This window comes from Dendrobates tinctorius, unplaced genomic scaffold (assembly GCF_039654945.1).
Source record: "Dendrobates tinctorius isolate UK_male_01 unplaced genomic scaffold, ASM3965494v1 ptg000462l, whole genome shotgun sequence".
Classification (NCBI taxonomy): Eukaryota; Metazoa; Chordata; class Amphibia; order Anura; family Dendrobatidae; genus Dendrobates; species Dendrobates tinctorius.
In genome coordinates, this window is record NW_027362124.1 from 380,001 (window position 1) to 397,386 (window position 17,386).

General features: G+C 38.0%; 9 non-coding genes across 9 annotated transcripts; all 9 read right to left on the reverse strand.

Moving 5' to 3' along the window:
* Positions 1-1,709: 1,709 nt before the first annotated feature.
* Positions 1,710-1,781, reverse strand: TRNAQ-UUG (transfer RNA glutamine (anticodon UUG)). Its single transcript has one exon. It is a non-coding gene; the product is annotated as a tRNA-Gln (tRNA).
* A 1,650-nt stretch (positions 1,782-3,431) lies between these two features.
* On the reverse strand, positions 3,432-3,503 carry TRNAQ-UUG (transfer RNA glutamine (anticodon UUG)). Its single transcript has one exon. It is a non-coding gene; the product is annotated as a tRNA-Gln (tRNA).
* A 2,356-nt stretch (positions 3,504-5,859) lies between these two features.
* TRNAS-AGA (transfer RNA serine (anticodon AGA)) lies at positions 5,860-5,941 on the reverse strand. Its single transcript has one exon. It is a non-coding gene; the product is annotated as a tRNA-Ser (tRNA).
* Positions 5,942-9,251: 3,310 nt separating this feature from the next.
* On the reverse strand, positions 9,252-9,333 carry TRNAS-AGA (transfer RNA serine (anticodon AGA)). Its single transcript has one exon. It is a non-coding gene; the product is annotated as a tRNA-Ser (tRNA).
* Positions 9,334-10,990: 1,657 nt separating this feature from the next.
* On the reverse strand, positions 10,991-11,072 carry TRNAS-UGA (transfer RNA serine (anticodon UGA)). The gene has a single exon. It is a non-coding gene; the product is annotated as a tRNA-Ser (tRNA).
* Positions 11,073-13,628: 2,556 nt separating this feature from the next.
* On the reverse strand, positions 13,629-13,700 carry TRNAQ-UUG (transfer RNA glutamine (anticodon UUG)). Its single transcript has one exon. It is a non-coding gene; the product is annotated as a tRNA-Gln (tRNA).
* Positions 13,701-14,348: 648 nt separating this feature from the next.
* TRNAS-UGA (transfer RNA serine (anticodon UGA)) lies at positions 14,349-14,430 on the reverse strand. Its single transcript has one exon. It is a non-coding gene; the product is annotated as a tRNA-Ser (tRNA).
* An 898-nt stretch (positions 14,431-15,328) lies between these two features.
* TRNAQ-UUG (transfer RNA glutamine (anticodon UUG)) lies at positions 15,329-15,400 on the reverse strand. Its single transcript has one exon. It is a non-coding gene; the product is annotated as a tRNA-Gln (tRNA).
* Positions 15,401-17,052: 1,652 nt separating this feature from the next.
* Positions 17,053-17,124, reverse strand: TRNAQ-UUG (transfer RNA glutamine (anticodon UUG)). Its single transcript has one exon. It is a non-coding gene; the product is annotated as a tRNA-Gln (tRNA).
* Positions 17,125-17,386: the final 262 nt, after the last annotated feature.

Sequence of the window (17,386 nt, forward strand, 5' to 3'; positions counted from 1 at the left end):
TTTGAACTCAGATCACTGGATTCAAAGTCAAGAGTGCTAACCATAACATCATGGAACCAACCATGCCTCAGACATGGCTGCGGCTTGTTGTGCTGAATAAAGCATATGAAATCGTGAACGATGGCGAAAACAGGCTCCAAAGCTGCAGTGCAAATCTGCATTCATACACAATGGTAAATTGATATCTTATAACCTTTCATTCCACAAATTTACCAACATTTCCACGATATCACAGCTAGCGCAGTTTGAAATGTTGATGAAAAGTGGCTAGTGAAAAGATTGCTGTATCTGTTACTTGGAAAAAGTGTGAAAAAAATAAATTGCAAAACTTATACTGTTAGAAAACTGTTCATCCAGTAGTCGATAAAGATTAGCATTGCATGGTAAAAGGCTTCATCTGAGAGATAATTTAAGGTTTGTGCAAATCAAAGTGCATGTCCCAGTCCATTAGCCAGGACAGCGGTCTGTGGCTGCTGGACAAGATCAAGAGAAAATCCTCATACCTGATGGCACCCACGGTGCTTCTTTTGATTAGCGGCAAGTAGCACATGTAATGTTGCTACAGAATAGATTATCTAAAGAACAGTCAAAGATAAAGTCAGTTTGGTCGAGGAAACTCGCTCCATCACAGATCACTGTCATGGGGAATAGACTAGTAAACATGCAAATTGAACAACAAAGATAAAAGGTCAAAAAAATATAGAAACATAGACATAATCGGCAGGATTTGAACCTGCGCGGGGAGACCCCAATGGATATCTAGTCCATCGCCTTAACCACTCCGCCACGACTACTCAGACGTCAAGCTGTTATGAGTTTCACACACGTTTTCTAATAGCACCATGATCAAGCTCAGTGATCAACCCTCTGGAAGACATCTCAGAAAATGAAAAGAAAATACAAGGTCTCAGTAAAATGCAAAAATCTGATTTAAAGTCATCATCAATGGGAACCATTCACAGTTTAAAGCTTTTCCCTCTTCATAATGTGGATTTGGAGTCAGTCAGCTCCAAAAACATCCTTAAAAATAATCCGAAAATGCTGAGAAGACTGAAAATAATCATTTCCAAGTAAAAAAGACTTGGTGTTCATTTGATCAGGCTTTGGAGCGTATATTAACCATGTCAAGTTTCCAAAAATGTCCAGCGGTTAACTGAAATTACCATATCAATCTTCAGATGTTTTTCACTTTGAACAGCTCCATACCTATACTACAAGTCAACGGTAAGGTTCGAAAGACCCTATAAAGGGTCCTGATTGACTTTTGTGTGCTACAAAAAAAGCCACAAAACACATTAAAAAGACGCCGAAAAGAATTTTTAGAAAAACACCACCAAAAATGTTTATAAGGCACTTTAGGAAATTCTGGAAAACACAAGAAAAGATGGCTTAGAGAAAAATCAAAAACACTTCCTGAAGCCATTTTGGCTTCAAATCCTTGTCAGATTCACCCACTTGGAAAGAGTGTTATGTGAATATTGACTCAAGTCACAGAGTATGAGATTGCTTGGTATGACATAGACAATGAGTGATATAGACAATTTTAATTTTTGCTAATCCTACTTGATTGACAGCTTTGACCATGGTATTCCATGAATCCTTGAACTCTTTTTTTGTCTTTTATTATGTGGATTTTAAATTGCTTGTTTCATCATAAACATTGGGCATCGTCGATCTGAGTGCAGATGGAAAAATCAAAATGAGTGCCCAGGTTCCACTGAGATTTGAACTCGGATCACTGGATTCAAAGTCCAGAGTGCTAACCATTACACCATGGAACCAACCATGCCTCAGACATGGCTGCGGCTTGTTGTGCTGAATAAAGCATATGAAATCGTGAACGATGGCAAAAACAGGCTCCAAAGCTGCAGTGCAAATCTGCATTCATACACAATGGTAAATTGATATCTTATAACCTTTCATTCCACAAATTTACCAACATTTCCACGATATCTCAGCTAGCGCATTTTGAAATGTTGATGAAAAGTGGCTAGTAAAAAGATTGCTGTATCTGTTACTTGGAAAAAGTGTGAAAACAATAAATTGCAAAACTTATACTGTTAGAAAACTGTTCATCCAGTAGTCGATAAAGATTAGCATTGCATGGTAAAAGGCTTCATCTGAGAGATAATTTAAGGTTTGTGCAAATCAAAGTGCATGTCCCAGTCCATTAGCCAGGAGAGCGGTCTGTGGCTGCTGGACAAGATCAAGAGAAAAACCTCTTACCTGATGGCACCCACGGTGCTTCTTTTCATTAGCGGCAAGTCGCACATGTAATGTTGCTCCAGAATAGATTATCTAAAGAACAGTCAAAGATAAAGTCAGTTTGGTCCTGGAAACTCGCTCCATCACAGATCACTGTCATGGGGAATAGACTAGTAAACATGCAAATTGAACAACAAAGATAAAAGGTCAAAAAGTTATTGAAACATAGACATAGTCGGCAGGATTTGCACCTGCGCGGGGAAACCCCAATGGATTTCTTGCCCATCGCCTTAACCACTCGGCCACGACTACTCGGCCTTCAAGCTGTTATGAGTTTCACACACGTTTTCTAATAGCACCATGATCAAGCTCAGTGATCAACCCTCTGGAAGACATCTCAGAAAATGAAAAGAAAATACAAGGTCTCAGTAAAATGCAAAAATCTGATTTAAAGTCATCATCAATTGGAACCATTCACAGTTTAAAGCTTTTCCCTTTTCATAATGTGGATTTGGAGTCAGTCAGCTCCAAAAACATCCTTAAAAATAATCCGAAAATGCTGAGAAGACTGAACATAATCATTTCCAAGTAAAAAAGACTTGATGTTCATTTGATCAGGCTTTGGAGCGTCTATTAACCATGTCAAGTTTCCTAAAATGTCCAGCGGTTAACTGAAATTACCATATCAATCTTCAGCTGTTTTTCACTTTGAACAGCTCCATACCTATACTACAAGTCAACGGTAAGGTTCGAAAGACCCTATAAAGGGTCCTGAATGACTTTTGTGTGCTACAAAAAAGCCACAAAACACATTCAAAAGACGCCGAAAAGAATTTTTAGAAAAACACCACCAAAAATGTTTATAAGGCACTTTAGGAAATTCTGAAAAACACAAGAAAAGATGGCTTAGAGAAAAATCAAAAACACTTCCTGAAGCCATTTTGGCTTCAAATCCTTGTCAGATTCACCCACTTGGAAAGAGTGTTATGTGAATATTGACTCAAGTCACAGTGTATGAGATTGCTTGGTAAGACATAGACAATGAGTGATATAGACAATTTTAATTTTTGCTAATACTACTTGATTGACTGCTTTGACCATGGTATTCCATGGATCCTTGAACTCTTTTTTTGTCTTTTATTATGTGTATTTTAAATTGCTTGTTTCATCATAAACATTGGGCATCGTCGATCTGAGTGCAGATGGAAAAATCGAAATGTGTGCCCAGGTTCCACTGAGATTTGAACTCGGATCACTGGATTCAAAGTCCAGAGTGCTAACCATTACACCATGGAACCAACCATGCCTCAGACATGGCTGCGGCTTGTTGTGCTGAATAAAGCATATGAAATCGTGAACGATGGCGAAAACAGGCTCCAAAGCTGCAGTGCAAATCTGCATTCATACACAATGGTAAATTGATATCTTATAACCTTTCATTCCACAAATTTACCAACATTTCCACGATATCTCAGCTAGCGCATTTTGAAATGTTGATGAAAAGTGGCTAGTAAAAAGATTTCTGTATCTGTTACTTGGAAAAAGTGTGAAAACAATAAATTGCAAAACTTATACTGTTAGAAAACTGTTCATCCAGTAGTCGATAAAGATTAGCATTGCATGGTAAAAGGCTTCATCTGAGAGATAATTTAAGGTTTGTGCAAATCAAAGTGCATGTCCCAGTCCATTAGCCAGGAGAGCGGTCTGTGGCTGCTGGACAAGATCAAGAGAAAAACCTCTTACCTGATGGCACCCACGGTGCTTCTTTTCATTAGCGGCAAGTCGCACATGTAATGTTGCTCCAGAATAGATTATCTAAAGAACAGTCAAAGATAAAGTCAGTTTGGTCCTGGAAACTCGCTCCATCACAGATCACTGTCATGGGGAATAGACTAGTAAACATGCAAATTGAACAACAAAGATAAAAGGTCAAAAAGTTATTGAAACATTGACGTAGTCGGCAGGATTTGCACCTGCGCGGGGAGCCCCAATGGATTTCTTGCCCATCGCCTTAACCACTCGGCCACGACTACTCGGCCTTCAAGCTGTTATGAGTTTCACACACGTTTTCTAATAGCACCATGATCAAGCTCAGTGATCAACCCTCTGGAAGACATCTCAGAAAATGAAAAGAAAATACAAGGTCTCAGTAAAATGCAAAAATCTGATTTAAAGTCATCATCAATGGGAACCATTCACAGTTTAAAGCTTTTCCCTTTCATAATGTGGATTTGGAGTCAGTCAGCTCCAAAAACATCCTTAAAAATAATCCGAAAATGCTGAGAAGACTGAACATAATAATTTCCAAGTAAAAAAGACTTGATGTTCATTTGATCAGGCTTTGGAGCGTCTATTAACCATGTCAAGTTTCCAAAAATGTCCAGCGGTTAACTGAAATTACCATATCAATCTTCAGCTGTTTTTCACTTTGAACAGCTCCATACCTATACTACAAGTCAACGGTAAGGTTCGAAAGACCCTATAAAGGGTCCTGATTGACTTTTGAGTGCTACAAAAAAAGCCACAAAACACATTCAAAAGACGCCGAAAAGAATTTTTAGAAAAACACCACCAAAAATGTTTATAAGGCACTTTAGGAAATTCTGGAAAACACAAGAAAAGATGGCTTAGAGAAAAATCAAAAACACTTCCTGAAGCCATTTTGGCTTCAAATCCTTGTCAGATTCACCCACTTGGAAAGAGTGTTATGTGAATAATGAGATTGCTTGGTATGACATTGACAATGAGTGACATAAACAATTTTAATTTTTGCTAATCCTACTTGATTGACAGCTTTGACCATGGTATTCCATGAATCCTTGAACTCTTTTTTTGTCTTTTATTATGTGTATTTTAAATTGCTTGTTTCATCATAAACATTGGGCATCGTCGATCTGAGTGCAGATGGAAAAATCAAAATGCGTGCTCAGGTTCTACTGAGATTTCAACTCAGATAACTGGATTCAAAGTCCAGAGTGCTAACCATTCCACCATGGAACCAACCATTTCACATTCTTGGCTGCGGCTTGTTGTGCTGAATAAAGCATATGAAATCGTGAACGATGGCGAAAACAGGCTCCAAAGCTGCAGTGCAAATCTGCAATCATACACAATGGTAAATTGATATCTTATAACCTTTCATTCCACAAATTTACCAACATTTCCACGATATCACAGCTAGGACAGTTTGAAATGTTGATGAAAAGTGGCTAGTAAAAAGATTGCTGTATCTGTTACTTGGAAAAAGTGTGAAAAAAATAAATTGCAAAACTTATACTGTTAGAAAACTGTTCATCCAGTAGTTGATAGAGATTAGCATTGCATGGTAAAAGGCTTCATCTGAGAGATAATTTAAGGTTTGTGCAAATCAAAGTGCATGTCCCAGTCCATTAGCCAGGACAGCGGTCTGTGGCTGCTGGACAAGATCAAGAGAAAAACCTCTTACCTGATGGCACCCACGGTGCTTCTTTTGATTAGCGGCAAGTCGCACATGTAATGTTGCTCCAGAATAGATTATCTAAAGAACAGTCAAAGATAAAGTCAGTTTGGTCCTAGAAACTCGCTCCATCACAGATCACTGTCATGGGGAATAGACTAGTAAACATGCAAATTGAACAACAAAGATAAAAGGTCAAAAAGTTATTGAAACCTAGACGTAGTCGGCAGGATTTGAACCTGCGCGGGGAGACCCCAATGGATTTCTAGTCCATCGCCTTAACCACTCAGCCACGACTACTCGGACGTCAAGCTGTTATGAGTTTCACACATGTTTTCTAATAGCACCATGATCAAGCTCAGTGATCAACCCTCTGGAAGACATCTCAGAAAATGAAAAGAAAATACAAGGTCTCAGTAAAATGCAAAAATCTGATTTAAAGTCATCATCAATGGGAACCATTCACAGTTTAAAGCTTTTCCCTCTTCATAATGTGGATTTGGAGTCAGTCAGCTCCAAAAACATCTTTAAAAATAATCCAAAAATGCTGAGAAGACTGAACATAATCATTTCCAAGTAAAAAAGACTTGATGTACATTTGATCAGGCTTTGGAGCATCTATTAACCATCTCAAGTTTCCAAAAATGTCCAGCGGTTAACTGAAATTACCATATCAATCTTCAGCTGTTTTTCACTTTGAACAGCTCCATACCTATAATACAAGTCAACGGTAAGGTTCGAAAGACCCTATAAAGGGTCCTGATTGACTTTTGTGTGCTACAAAAAAAGCCACAAAACACATTCAAAAGATGCCGAAAAGAATTTTTAGAAAAACACCACCAAAAATGTTTATAAGGCACTTTAGGAAATTCTGGAAAACACAAGAAAAGATGGCTTAGAGAAAAATCAAAAACACTTCCTGAAGCCATTTTGGCTTCAAATCCTTGTCAGATTCACCCACTTGGAAAGAGTGTTATGTGAATAATGAGATTGCTTGGTATGACATTGACAATGAGTGACATAAACAATTTTAATTTTTGCTAATCCTACTTGATTGACAGCTTTGACCATGGTATTCCATGAATCCTTGAACTCTTTTTTTGTCTTTTATTATGTGGATTTTAAATTGCTTGTTTCATCATAAACATTGGGCATCGTCGATCTGAGTGCAGATGGAAAAATCGAAATGTGTGCCCAGGTTCCACTGAGATTTGAACTCAGATCACAGGATTCAAAGTCCAGAGTGCTAACCATTACACAGTCATGGCTGCGGCTTGTTGTGCAGAATAAAGCATATGAAATCGTGAACGATGGCGAAAACAGGCTCCAAAGCTGCAGTGCAAATCTGCAATCATACACAATGGTAAATTGATATCTTATAGCCTTTCATTCCACAAATTTACCAACATTTCCACGATATCACAGCTAGGACAGTTTGAAATGTTGATGAAAAGTGGCTAGTAAAAAGATTGCTGTATCTGTTACTTGGAAAAAGTGTGAAAAAAATAAATTGCAAAACTTATACTGTTAGAAAACTGTTCATCCAGTAGTTGATAAAGATTAGCATTGCATGGTAAAAGGCTTCGAGAGATAATTTAAGGTTTGTGCAAATCAAAGTGCATGTCCCAGTCCATTAGCCAGGACAGCGGTCTGTGGCTGCTGGACAAGATCAAGAGAAAAACCTCTTACCTGATGGCACCCACGGTGCTTCTTTTGATTAGCGGCAAGTCGCACATGTAATGTTGCTCCAGAATAGATTATCTAAAGAACAGTCAAAGATAAAGTCAGTTTGGTCCTAGAAACTCGCTCCATCACAGATCACTGTCATGGGGAATAGACTAGTAAACATGCAAATTGAACAACAAAGATAAAAGGTCAAAAAGTTTTGGAAACATTGACGTAGTCGGCAGGATTTGCACCTGCGCGGGGAGACCCCAATGGATTTCTTGCCCATCGCCTTAACCACTCGGCCACGACTACTCGGACATCAAGCTGTTAAGAGTTTCACACACGTTTTCTAATAGCACCATGGCCAAGCTCAGTGATCAACCCTCTGGAAGACATCTCAGAAAATGAAAAGAAAATACAAGGTCTCAGTAAAATGCAAAAATCTGATTTAAAGTCATCATCAATGGGAACCATTCACAGTTTAAAGCTTTTCCCTTTCATAATGTGGTTTTGGAGTCAGTCAGCTCCAAAAACATCCTTAAAAATAATCCGAAAATGCTGAGAAGACTGAACATAATAATTTCCAAGTAAAAAAGACTTGATGTTCATTTGATCAGGCTTTGGAGCGTCTATTAACCATGTCAAGTTTCCAAAAATGTCCAGCGGTTAACTGAAATTACCATATCAATCTTCAGCTGTTTTTCACTTTGAACAGCTCCATACCTAAACTACAAGTCAACGGTAAGGTTCGAAAGACCCTATAAAGGGTCCTGATTGACTTTTGAGTGCTACAAAAAAAGCCACAAAAGACGCCGAAAAGAATTTTTAGAAAAACACCACCAAAAATGTTTATAAGGCACTTTAGGAAATTCTGGAAAACACAAGAAAAGATGGCTTAGAGAAAAATCAAAAACACTTCCTGAAGCCATTTTGGCTTCAAATCCTTGTCAGATTCACCCACTTGGAAAGAGTGTTATGTGAATATTGACTCAAGTCACAGAGTATGATATTGCTTGGTATGACATAGACAATGAGTGACATAGACAATTTTAATTTTTGCTAATCCTACTTGATTGACACCTTTGACCATGGTATTACATGAATCCTTGAACTCTTTTTTTGTCTTTTATTATGTGTATTTTAAATTGCTTGTTTCATCTTAAACATTGGGCATCGTCGATCTGAGTGCAGATGGAAAAATCAAAATGTGTGCCCAGGTTCTACTGAGATTTGAACTCAGATCACTGGATTCAAAGTCTAGAGTGCTAACCATTACACCAGGGAACCAACAATGACACAGTCATGGCTGCGGCTTGTTTTGCTGAATAAAGCATATGAAATCGTGAACGATGGCGAAAACAGGCTCCAAAGCTGCAGTGCAAATCTGCAATCATACACAATGGTAAATTGATATCTTATAAACTTTCATTCCACAAATTTACCAACATTTCCACGATATCACAGCTAGCGCAGTTTGAAATGTTGATGAAAAGTGGCTAGTAAAAAGATTGCTGTATCTGTTACTTGGAAAAAGTGTGAAAAAAATAAATTGCAAAACTTATACTGTTAGAAAACTGTTCATCCAGTAGTCGATAAAGATTAGCATTGCATGGTAAAAGGCTTCATCTGAGAGATAATTTAAGGTTTGCGCAAATCAAAGTGCATGTCCCAGTCCATTAGCCAGGACAGCGGTCTGTGGCTGCTGGACAAGATCGAGAGAAAAACTTCTTACCTGATGGCACCCACGGTGCTTCTTTTGATTAGCAGCAAGTCGCACATGTAATGTTGCTCCAGAATAGATTATCTAAAGAACAGTCAAAGATAAAGTCAGTTTGGTCCTAGAAACTCGCTCCATCACAGATCACTGTCATGGGGAATAGACTAGTAAACATGCAAATTGAACAACAAAGATAAAAGGTCAAAAAGTTATTTTAAACATAGACGTAGTCGGCAGGATTTGCACCTGCGCGGGGAGACCCCAATGGATTTCTAGCCCATCGCCTTAACCACTCGGCCACGACTACTCGGATGTCAAGCTGTTATGAGCTTCACACATGTTTTCTTATTAGAAAACTATTGCACCAAGTTATTGCACCATGATCACGCTCAGTGATCAACCCTCTGGAAGACATCTCAGAAAATGAAAAGAAAATACAAGGTCTCAGTAAAATACAAAAATCTGATTTAAAGTCATCATCAATGGGAACCATTCACAGTTTAAAGCTTTTCCCTCTTCATAATGTGGATTTGGAGTCAGTCAGCTCCAAAAACATCCTTAAAAATAATCCGAAAATGCTGAGAAGACTGAACATAATCATTTCCAAGTAAAAAAGACTTGATGTTCATTTGATCAGGCTATGGAGCGTCTATTAACCATCTGAAGTTTCCAAAAAATGTCCAGCAGTTAACTGAAATTACCATCTCAATCTTCAGCTGTTTTTCACTTTGAACAGCTCCATACCTATAATACAAGTCAAGGGTAAGGTTCGAAAGACCCTATAAAGGGTCCTGATTGACTTTTGTGTGCTACAAAAAAAGCCACAAAACACATTCAAAAGATGCCAAAAAGAATTTAAAAAAAACACCACCAAAAATGTTTATAAGGCACTTTAGGAAATTCTGGAAAACACAAGAAAAGATGGCTTAGAGAAAAATCGAAAACACTTCCTGCAGCCATTTTGGCTTCAAATCCTTGTCAGACTAACCCACTTGGAAAGAGTGTTATGTGAATATTGACTCTATTCACAGAGTATGAGATTGTTTGGTATGACATAGACAATTTTAATTTTTGCTAATCCTACTTGATCCTAATCCTACTGCTTTGACGATGGTATTCCATGAATCCTTGAACTCTTTTTTTGTCTTTTATTATGTGGATTTTAAATTGCTTGTTTCATCATAAACATTGGGCATCGTCGATCTGAGTGCAGATGGAAAAATCGAAATGTGTGCCCAGTTTCTACTGAGATTTGAATTCAGATAACAGGATTCAAAGTCCAGAGAGCTAACCATTACACCATGGAACCAACCATTACACAGTCATGGCTGCGGCTTGTTGTGCTGAATAAAGCATATGAAATCGTGAACGATGGCGAAAACAGGCTCCAAAGCTGCAGTGCAAATCTGCAATCATACACAATGGTAAATTGATATCTTATAACCTTTCATTCCACAAATTTACCAACATTTCCACGATATCACAGCTAGGACAGTTTGAAATGCTGATGAAAAGTGGCTAGTAAAAAGATTGCTGTATCTGTTACTTGGAAAAAGTGTGAAAAAAATAAATTGCAAAACTTATGCTGTTAGAAAACTGTTCATCCAGTATTTGATAAATATTAGCATTGCATGGTAAAAGGCTTCATCTGAGAGATAATTTAAGGTTTGTGCAAATCAAAGTGCATGTCCCAGTCCATTAGCCAGGACAGCGGTCTGTGGCTGCTGGACAAGATCAAGAGAAAAACCTCTTACCTGATGGCACCCAAGGTGCTTCTTTTGATTAGCGGCAAGTCGCACATGTAATGTTGCTCCAGAATAGATTATCTAAAGAACAGTCAAAGATAAAGTCAGTTTGGTCCTAGAAACTCGCTCCATCACAGATCACTGTCATGGGGAATAGACTAGTAAACATGCAAATTGAACAACAAAGATAAAAGGTCAAAAAGTTATTTTAAACATAGACGTAGTCGGCAGGATTTGCACCTGCGCGGGGAGACCCCAATGGATTTCAAGTCCATCGCCTTAACCACGCGGCCACGACTACTCGGACGTCAAGCTGTTATGAGCTTCACACATGTTTTCTAATAGCACCATGATAATGCTCAGTGATCAACCCTCTGGAAGACATCTCAGAAAATGAAAAGAAAATACAAGGTCTCAGTAAAATGCAAAAATCTGATTTAAAGTCATCATCAATGGGAACCATTCACAGTTTAAAGCTTTTCCCTCTTCATAATGTGGATTTGGAGTCAGTCAGCTCCAAAAACATCCTTAAAAATAATCCGAAAATGCTGAGAAGACTGAACATAATCATTTCCAAGTAAAAAAGACTTGATGTTCATTTGATCAGGCTTTGGAGCGTCTATTAACCATCTCAAGTTTCCAAAAATGTCCAGCGGTTAACTGAAATTACCATATCAATCTTCAGCTGTTTTTCACTTTGAACAGCTCCATACCTATAATACAAGTCAAGGGTAAGGTTCGAAAGACCCTATAAAGGGTCCTGATTGACTTTTGTGTGCTACAAAAAAAGCCACAAAACACATTCAAAAGACGCCGAAAAGAATTTTCAGAAAAACACCACCAAAAATGTTTATAAGGCACTTTAGGAAATTCTGGAAAACACAAGAAAAGATGGCTTAGAGAAAAATCAAAAACACTTCCTGAAGCCATTTTGGCTTCAAATCCTTGTCAGATTCACCCACTTGGAAAGAGTGTTATGTGAATATTGACTCAAGTCACAGAGTATGAGATTGCTTGGTATGGCATAGACAATGAGTGATATTGACAGCTTTGACCATGAATCCTTTTTTTGTCTTTTATTATGTGGATTTTAAATTGCTTGTTTCATCATAAACATTGGGCATTGTCGATCTGAGTGCAGATGGAAAAATCGAAATGCACTCTGGATTCAAAGTCCAGAGTGCTAACCATTACACCATGGAACCAACCATGACATAGTCATGGCTGCGGCTTGTTGTGCTGAATAAAGCATATGAAATCGTGAACGATGGCGAAAACAGGCTCCAAAGCTGCAGTGCAAATCTGCAATCATACACAATGGTAAATTGATATCTTATAACCTTTCATTCCACAAATTTACCAACATTTCCACGATATCACAGCTAGGACAGTTTGAAATGTTGATGAAAAGTGGCTAGTAAAAAGATTGCTGTTTCTGTTACTTGGAAAAAGTGTGAAAAAAATAAATTGCAAAACTTATACTGTTAGAAAACTGTTCATCCAGTAGTCGATAAAGATTAGCATTGCATGGTAAAAGGCTTCATCTGAGAGATAATTTAAGGTTTGTGCAAATCAAAGTGCATGTCCCAGTCCATTAGCCAGGACAGCGGTCTGTGGCTGCTGGACAAGATCAAGAGAAAAACCTCTTACCTGATGGCACCCACGATGCTTCTTTTGATTAGCGGCAAGTCGCACATGTAATGTTGCTCCAGAATAGATTATCTAAAGAACAGTCAAATATAAAGTCAGTTTGGTCCTAGAAACTCGCTCCATCACAGATCACTGTCATGGGGAATAGACTAGTAAACATGCAAATTGAACAACAAAGATAAAAGGTCAAAAAGTTATTTTAAACATAGACGTAGTCGGCAGGATTTGCACCTGCGCGGGGAGACCCCAAAGGATTACTAGCCCATCGCCTTAACCACTCGGCCACGACTACTCAGACGTCAAGCTGTTATGAGTTTCACACACGTTTTCTAATAGCACCATGATCAAGCTCAGTGATCAACCCTCTGGAAGACATCTCAGAAAATGAAAAGAAAATACAAGGTCTCAGTAAAATGCAAAAATCTGATTTAAAGTCATCATCATCAATGGGAACCATTCACAGTTTAAAGCTTTTCCCTCTTCATAATGTGGATTTGGAGTCAGTCAGCTCCAAAAACATCCTTAAAAATAATCCGAAAATGCTGAGAAGACTGAACATAATCATTTCCAAGTAAAAAAGACTTGATGTTCATTTGATCATGCTTTGGAGCGTCTATTAACCATCTCAAGTTTCCAAAAATGTCCAGCGGTTAACTGAAATTACCATATCAATCTTCAGATGTTTTTCACTTTGAACAGCTCCATACCTATAATACAAGTCAAGGGTAAGGTTCGAAAGACCCTATAAAGGGTCCTGATTGACTTTTGTGTGCTACAAAAAAAGCCACAAAACACATTCAAAAGACGCCGAAAAGAATTTTTAGAAAAACACACCAAAAATGTTTATTAGGCACTTTAGGAAATTCTGGAAAACACAAGAAAAGATGGCTTAGAGAAAAATCAAAAACACTTCCTGAAGCCATTTTGGCTTCAAATCCTTGTCAGATTCACCCACTTGGAAAGAGTGTTATGTGAATATTGACTCAAGTCACAGAGTATGAGAATACTTCGTATGACATAGACAATGAGTGATAGACAATTTTAATTTTTGCTAATTATACTTGATTGACAGCTTTGACCATGGTATTCCATGAATCCTTGAACTCTTTTTTTGTCTTTTATTATGTGTATTTTAAATTGCTTGTTTCATCATAAACATTGGGCATCGTCGATCTGAGTGCAGATGGAAAAATCGAAATGTGTGCCCAGGTTCCACTGAGATTTGAACTCAGATCACAGGATTCAAAGTCCAGAGTGCTAACCATTACACCATGGAGCCAAACATTATATAGTCATGGCTGCGGCTTGTTGTGCTGAATAAAGCATATGAAATCGTGAACGATGGCGAAAACAGGCTCCAAAGCTGCAGTGCAAATCTGCAATCATACACAATGGTAAATTGATATCTTATAACCTTTCATTCCACAAATTTACCAACATTTCCACGATATCACAGCTAGCGCAGTTTGAAATGTTGATGAAAAGTGGCTAGTAAAAAGATTGCTGCATCTGTTACTTGGAAAAAGTGTGAAAAAAATAAATTGCAAAACTTATACTGTTAGAAAACTGTTCATCCAGTAGTCGATAAAGATTAGCATTGCATGGTAAAAGGCTTCATCTGAGAGATAATTTAAGGTTTGTGCAAATCAAAGTGCATGTCCCAGTCCATTAGCCAGGACAGCGGTCTGTGGCTGCTGGACAAGATTGAGAGAAAAAAATCTTACCTGATGGCACCCACGGTGCTTCTTTTGATTAGCGGCAAGTCGCACATGTAATGTTGCTCCAGAATACATTATCTAAAGAACAGTCAAAGATAACGTCAGTTTGGTCCTAGAAACTCGCTCCATCACAGATCACTGTCATGGGGAATAGACTAGTAAACATGCAAATTGAACAACAAAGATAAAAGGTCAAAAAGTTAGTGAAACATAGACGGCAGGATTTGAACCTGCGCGGGGAGACCCCAATGGATTTCAAGTCCATCGCCTTAACCACTCGGCCACGACTACTCGGACGTCACCCTGTTATGAGCTTCACACATGTTTTCTAATAGCACCATGATCACGCTCAGTGATCAACCCTCTGGAAGACATCTCAGAAAATGAAAAGAAAATACAAGGTCTCAGTAAAATTCAAAAATCTGATTTAAAGTCATCATCAATGGGAACCATTCACAGTTTAAAGCTTTTCCCTCTTCATAATGTGGATTTGGAGTCAGTCAGCTCCAAAAACATCCTTAAAAATAATCCGAAAATGCTGAGAAGACTGAACATAATCATTTCCAAGTAAAAAAGACTTGATGTTCATTTGATCAGGCTTTGGAGCATCTATTAACCATCTCAAGTTTCCAAAAATGTCCAGCGGTTAACTGAAATTACCATATCAATCTTCAGCTGTTTTTCACTTTGAACAGCTCCATACCTATAATACAAGTCAACGGTAAGGTTCGAAAGACCCTATAAAGGGTCCTGATTGACTTTTGTGTGCTACAAAAAAAGCCACAAAACACATTCAAAAGACGCCGAAAAGAATTTTTAGAAAAACACCACCAAAAATGTTTATAAGGCACTTTAGGAAATTCTGGAAAACACAAGAAAAGATGGCTTAGAGAAAAATCAAAAACACTTCCTGAAGCCATTTTGGCTTCAAATCCTTGTCAGATTCACCCACTTGGAAAGAGTGTTATGTGAATATTGACTCAAGTCACAGAGTATGAGATTACTTGGTATGACATAGACAAATTTAATTTTTGCTAATCCTACTTGATTGACAGCTTTGACCATGGTATTCCATGAATCCTTGAACTCTTTTTTGTCTTTTATTATGTGGATTTTAAATTGCTTGTTTCATCATAAACATTGGGAATCGTTGATCTGAGTGCAGATGGAAAAATCAAAATGTGTGCTCAGGTTCTACTGAGATTTGAACTCAGATAACTGGATTCAAAGTCCAGAGTGCTAACCATTACACCATGGAACCAACCATGACGCAATCATGGCTGCGGCTTGTTTTGCTGAATAAAGCATATGAAATCGTGAACGATGGCGAAAACAGGCTCCAAAGCTGCAGTGCAAATCTGCAATCATACACAATGGTAAATTGATATCTTATAACCTTTCATTCCACAAATTTACCAACATTTCCACGATATCACAGCTAGCGCAGTTTGAAATGTTGATGAAAAGTGGCTAGTAAAAAGATTGCTGTATCTGTTACTTGGAAAAATTGTGAAAAAAATAAATTGCAAAACTTACACTGTTAGAAAACTGTTCATCCAGTAGTTGATAAAGATTAGCATTGCATGGTAAAAGGCTTCATCTGAGAGATAATTTAAGGTTTGTGCAAATCAAAGTGCATGTCCCAGTCCATTAGCCAGGACAGCGGTCTGTGGCTGCTGGACAAGATCGAGAGAAAAACCTCTTACCTGATGGCACCCACGGTGCTTCTTTTGATTAGTGGCAAGTCACACATGTAATGTTGCTCCAGAATAGATTATCTAAAGAACAGTCAAAGATAACGTCAGTTTGGTCCTAGAAACTCGCTCCATCACAGATCACTGTCATGGGGAATAGACTAGTAAACATGCAAATTGAACAACAAAGATAAAAGGTCAAAAAGTTATTTTAAACATAGACGTAGTCGGCAGGATTTGCACCTGCGCGGGGAGACCCCAAAGGATTACTAGCCCATCGCCTTAACCACTCGGCCACGACTACTCAGACGTCAAGCTGTTATGAGTTTCACACACGTTTTCTAATAGCACCATGATCAAGCTCAGTGATCAACCCTCTGGAAGACATCTCAGAAAATGAAAAGAAAATACAACGTCTCAGTAAAATGCAAAAATCTGATTTAAAGTCATCATCATCAATGGGAACCATTCACAGTTTAAAGCTTTTCCCTCTTCATAATGTGGATTTGGAGTCAGTCAGCTCCAAAAACATCCTTAAAAATAATCCGAAAATGCTGAGAAGACTGAACATAATCATTTCCAAGTAAAAAAGACTTGATGTTCATTTGATCATGCTTTGGAGCGTCTATTAACCATCTCAAGTTTCCAAAAATGTCCAGCGGTTAACTGAAATTACCATATCAATCTTCAGATGTTTTTCACTTTGAACAGCTCCATACCTATAATACAAGTCAAGGGTAAGGTTCGAAAGACCCTATAAAGGGTCCTGATTGACTTTTGTGTGCTACAAAAAAAGCCACAAAACACATTCAAAAGACGCCGAAAAGAATTTTTAGAAAAACACACCAAAAATGTTTATTAGGCACTTTAGGAAATTCTGGAAAACACAAGAAAAGATGGCTTAGAGAAAAATCAAAAACACTTCCTGAAGCCATTTTGGCTTCAAATCCTTGTCAGATTCACCCACTTGGAAAGAGTGTTATGTGAATATTGACTCAAGTCACAGAGTATGAGAATACTTCGTATGACATAGACAATGAGTGATAGACAATTTTAATTTTTGCTAATTATACTTGATTGACAGCTTTGACCATGGTATTCCATGAATCCTTGAACTCTTTTTTTGTCTTTTATTATGTGTATTTTAAATTGCTTGTTTCATCATAAACATTGGGCATCGTCGATCTGAGTGCAGATGGAAAAATCGAAATGTGTGCCCAGGTTCCACTGAGATTTGAACTCAGATCACAGGATTCAAAGTCCAGAGTGCTAACCATTACACCATGGAGCCAAACATTATATAGTCATGGCTGCGGCTTGTTGTGCTGAATAAAGCATATGAAATCGTGAACGATGGCGAAAACAGGCTCCAAAGCTGCAGTGCAAATCTGCAATCATACACAATGGTAAATTGATATCTTATAACCTTTCATTCCACAAATTTACCAACATTTCCACGATATCACAGCTAGCGCAGTTTGAAATGTTGATGAAAAGTGGCTAGTAAAAAGATTGCTGCATCTGTTACTTGGAAAAAGTGTGAAAAAAATAAA